We start from the raw sequence: 5,466 nt of genomic DNA, 5'->3' as shown, positions 1-5,466 counted from the left end.
ATAAGATCAATTATAAAATGATTTTAATACAGAAATGTTGGCTTACTGAAAAGTATGTACATTATATGGGCTCAACACTTGGTCGGGACTCCTTTTGCATGAATGACTGCATCAAAGCGGCGTGGCATGGAGACGATCAGCCTGTGGCACTGCTGAGGTGTTCTGGAAGCCCAGGTTGCTTTGATAGCGGCCTTCAGCTCGTCTGCATTGTTGGGTCTCATCTTCCACTTGACAGTACCCCATTTTGTATGCTGGCCAATGAAGCACAGTAATAACGTGGTTATTAAATGAGATATTGGTACTTTTGGCAGTGTGGGCAGGTGCCATATCCTGCTGGAAAATTGAAACTCGCTCGTGTGAAAGGTCCCTTTCACACGAGCGAGTTTTCCGCGCGGGTGCAATGCGTGACGTGAACGTATAGCACCAGCACTGAATCCTGACCCATTCATTTCAATGGGTCTGTGTACATGAGCGTTGTTTTTCACGCATCAGTTCTGCGTTGCGTGAAATGCGCAGCATGTTCTATATTCTGCGTTTTTCACGCAGCCCTGGCTCCATAGAAGTGAATGGGGCTGCGTGAAAAACGCATTGCATCCGCAAGCAAGTGCGGGTGCGATGCGTTTTTCACTGATAGTTGCTAAGAGATGTTGTTTGTAAACATTCAGTTTTTTATCACGCGCGTGAAAAACGCATCAAAACTCATTGCACCCGCGCGGAAAAAACTGAACAACTAAACGCAACCGCAGACAAAACTGACTGAACTTGCTTGCAAAATAGTGCGAGTTTCACTGAACGCATCCTGAACGTATCCGGCCCCAATCCATCACACTCGTGTGAAACCAGCCTAAGGCTGGACAGCAGAGGGAAGCATGAAGTGCTCTAAAATTTCCTGGTAGATGACTGCGCTGACTTTGGACTTGTTATAACACAGTGGACCAACACCAGCAGATGACATGGCTTCCCAAACCATCACTGACTGTGGAAACTTCACACTGGAGTTTGATTTCCAAATATAATGCAAAATTAATTTTCATCTGAAAACAGGACTTTGGACCACTGAGCGACAGTCCGGTCCTTTTTCTCCTTAGCCCAGGTGAGATGCTTCTGACGTCTCTGGGTCATGAGTGGCTTGACACAAGGGATGGAACAATTGTAGCCCATGTCCTGGATATGTCTGTGTGTGGTCGCTTTTGAAGCACTTCAGCCGCAGTCCACTCCTTGTGAATTTCACCCAAATTCTTGAATGGCCTTCTCTTGACAGTCCTTTCAAGGCTGCGGTTATCCCTGTTGCTTGTGCACCTTTTTCTACCACACTTTTTCCTTCCACTTAACGTACCATTAATATGCTTGGATACTGCACTCTGTGAACAGCAAGTTTCTTTAGCAATGACCTGTGGAGAGTGCCAATGACTGTCATCAGTCTTCCTCATGATTGTGTAGCCTACTGAACCAGACTAAAGGCTTAAGAAACCTTTGCAGGTGTTGTGTGGATTAGCTGATTAGAGTGTGACACCATGAGTCTACAGTATTGAACTTTTTCACAATATTCTAATCTTCTGAGATCCTTTCAGGTTTTCATTAGCTGTAAGCCATAATCATCAACATTAAAAGAAATAGATTGAGATGTACCTGTATATCAGCTTCAGCCTAATCTCAGCTTCCTGCAGATTAATTTTCACAGTGACAGGTTACCTTTAAACCGGCAATGTGCGTTCTGCAATTGCGGACAAGAATAGGGCATGTTCTATTTTTTTCGGGAACGGAAATGCGGACCTGGAAGTGCGGCCACATAGAAATGAATGAATCCGCAATTCCGTTCCGCAAAATGCAGAACGCAATTGCGGATGTGTGAATGGAGCCTTAGTCTGAAAAATGCCTGATCAGTCAGAAAAAATGACAATCGTTTGCATACAATTTGCCTGATTAGGCAGGCAGTTCAGGCAACGGAACTGCCTGCCGGAATCAAACAACGCAAGTGTGAAAGTACCCTTAAAAAGCTAACATACAGATAGTGGGGGAAATTTATCAAACTGGTGTAAAGTAGAACTGGCTTAGTTGCCCGTAGCAACCTATCAGATTCCACCTTTCATTATCAACAGCTCCTTTGGAAAATGAAAGATGGAATCTGATTGGTTTCTCTGGGCAACTAAGCCAATTCTACTTTATACCAGGTTGATAAATCTCCCCCAGTGTCTTTATGTACTTCACATGCACATCAAGGGTATACAGAAAGCACAGAAATGATACAAACATCCTAGTTCTTGTCAACAATGCAGCAGCGATAGCCTCGGAAAGATGTACGGTGGGAAGCTGCTGCGGTGCAGGTCAGTATTTACTTCCACACTTAAGACCTTTTTGCACATGTACTTGTTGAAGTGCCTGATGTCATTGTACTTAGTGCCTTACGCTTTGCTGCTAAGGATTTGGATGTATGTAGTACCGTATATCCTGTTTTTTTGTATGTTATTAGTGTTTGTATACACTTCACATGCACACTGTGCATTGTGATCTGAGCCTCCTTCAGATACTTTCTTTGTGACTGCCATCTTTTTAATGTACAGTCGTGGCCAAAAGTTTTGAGAATGACAAAAATATTAGTTTTCACAAAGTTTGCTGCTAAACTGCTTTTAGATCTTTGTTTCAGTTGTTTCTGTGATGTAGTGAAATATAATTACACGAACTTCATACGTTTCAAAGGCTTTTATCGACAATTACATGACATTTATGCAAATAGTCAGTATTTGGAGTGTTGGCCCTTCTTTTTCAGGACCTCTGCAATTCGACTGGGCATGCTCTCAATCAACTTCTGGGCCAATTCCTGACTGATAGCAACCCATTCTTTTATAATCACTTCTTGGAGTTTGTCAGAATTAGTGGGTTTTTGTTTGTCAACCCGCCTCTTGAGGATTGACCACAAGTTCTCAATGGGATTAAGATGTCAACGTTTTGGTCCCCGAGCCACTTAGTTATCACTTTTGCCTTATGGCACGGTGCTCCATCGTGCTGGAAAATGCATTGTTCTTCACCAAACTGTTGTTGGATTGTTGGAAGAAGTTGCTGTTGGAGGGTGTTTTGGTACCATTCTTTATTCATGGCTGTGTTTTTGGGCAAAATTGTGAGTGAGCCCACTCCCTTGGATGAGAAGCAACCCCACACATGAATGGTCTCAGGATGCTTTACTGTTGGCATGACACAGGACTGATGGTAGCGCTCACCTTTTCTTCTCCGGACAAGCCTTTTTCCAGATGCCCTAAACAAATCGGAAAGAGACTTCATCTGAGAATATGACTTTGCCCCAGTCCTCAGCAGTCCATTCACCATACTTTCTGCAGAAGATCAATCTGTCCCTGATGTTTTTTTTTTGGGAGAGAAGTGGCTTCTTTGCTGCCCTTCTTGACACCAGGCCATCTTCCAAAAGTCTTCACCTCACTGTGCGTGCAGATGCGCTCACACCTGCCTGCTGCCATTCCTGAGCAAGCTCTGCACTGGTGGCACTCCGATCCCGCAGCTGAATCCTCTTTAGGAGACGATCCCGGCGCTTGCTGGACTTTCTTGTACGCCCTTTAGCCTTCTTAACAAGAATTAAACCTCTTTCCTTGAAGTTCTTGATGATCCTATAAATTGTTGATTGAGGTGCAATCTTAGTAGCCACAATATCCTTGCCTGTGAAGCCATTTTTATGCAACGCAATGATGGCTGCACGCGTTTCTTTGCAGGTCACCATGGTTAACAATGGAAGAACAATGATTTCAAGCATCACCCTCATTTTAACATGTCAAGTCTGCCATTTTAACCCAATCAGCCTGACATAATGATCTCCAGCCTTGTGCTCGTCAACATTCTCACCTGAGTTAACAAGATGATTACTGAAATGATCTCAGCAGGTCCTTTAATGACAGCAATGAAATGCAGTGGAAAGGTTTTTTGGGGATTAAGTTAATTTTCATGGCAAAGAAGGACTATGCAATTAATCTGATCACTCTTCATAACATTCTGGAGTATATGCAAATTGCTATTATAAAAACTTAAGCAGCAACTTTTCCAATTTCTAATATTTATGTAATTCTCAAAACTTTTGGCCACGACTGTAGTTCTAATTATTCGTTTTTAATTGCCATAATAAGGATATATACTGAATATGTGTATATACATGTTTCTGTGGGTGTTTATTTCATGATGTTGCTAATACACAGTACTAGTGCCAGTATTCTTTAAAAGTCACGTATTACATTTTGGATACCATAAACAGGCACGCCTTTATGTTCTATATCTGGCAACCAGGAAATTATTAACATTGTTTAGGTGGTTTTTAGAGGCCTAATAAAATAAAATCATCCTCCCCCTCCCGAGATGACAGAAGCTCTACAGGTAATGGGAAGTTCTGTGTAAAAGCCGCGGTCAAAAGGTAACAACTATGGGCATGATATGTGAACATAAAAGATCCAGGCCGCCTGTGACTCATATATCTGATCACACCTGTCAGCCTGGGAAAGGAAAAAAATATGACGGCAAACTGAGTTATGCCACTAATCCGCTGTATCTAAGTGCATAATGTGTGATACTGTCTGCTTAAAGGAGTTCTACGGTTTGTTTTAACTGATGATCTATCCTCTGGATAGATCATCAGCATCTGACTGGCGGGGGTCCGACACCCGGGACCCTCGCCGATCAGCTGTTTGAGAAGGCAGCGGCGCTTCAGCAGCGCTGCGGCCTTCTCACTGTTTACCGCTGGCCCAGTGACGTCACGACTAATATCAACTGGCCTGGGCGGGGCTAAGCTCTGTTCACTTGAATGGAGCTTAGCCCCGCCCAGGCCAGTTGATACTAGTCGTGACATCACTGGGCCAGCGGTAAACAGTGGGAAGGCCGTAGCACCGCTGCCTTCTCAAACAGCTGATCGGCGGTGGTCCCGGGTGTCGGACCCCCGCCAGTCAGATGCTGATGATCTATCCAGAGGATAGATCATCAGTTAAAACAAACTGTAGAACCCCTTTAAGTACTGTATCTAGGCCTATCATATGTGATACTGTATTCTAAATCGCTGTATCTAAAGGTCCTTTTACACGGGCCAATTCAGCAGACTCGTCAGTGGAGGAGGCATGCAGCAATATCCTCCATAGTATGGGGAGGAATGATCGCTGTTGCCATAGCTCGTCCCCAAACAGACTCGTTGTTTGCTGGCAGCAGAGGCTGTTTACACAGCGCGATCTGCTGCTGGTAAATGGCGATTTAGGCGTCTACAGAAACGATCCAGTTACCCGATGGGGTAATCGGGTAATTGGTGGCATCTTTACACTGCCAGATAATCGCTAACAAGCGTTCCTATGAACGCTAATTAGCGATTATCTGCTGGATTCTCTGCCTTGTAAAGGGCCCTTAAGCCTTTGTTATCAGCTAAGTTGCTGTAACTAATCCCATTATCTGTTATACTGTATACTGAACTGCTGTATCTAATTCCATCATGTG

This window comes from Bufo bufo, chromosome 6, assembly GCF_905171765.1.
Source record: "Bufo bufo chromosome 6, aBufBuf1.1, whole genome shotgun sequence".
Lineage (NCBI taxonomy): Eukaryota > Metazoa > Chordata > Amphibia > Anura > Bufonidae > Bufo > Bufo bufo.
This window is presented reverse-complemented; position numbering follows the sequence as displayed.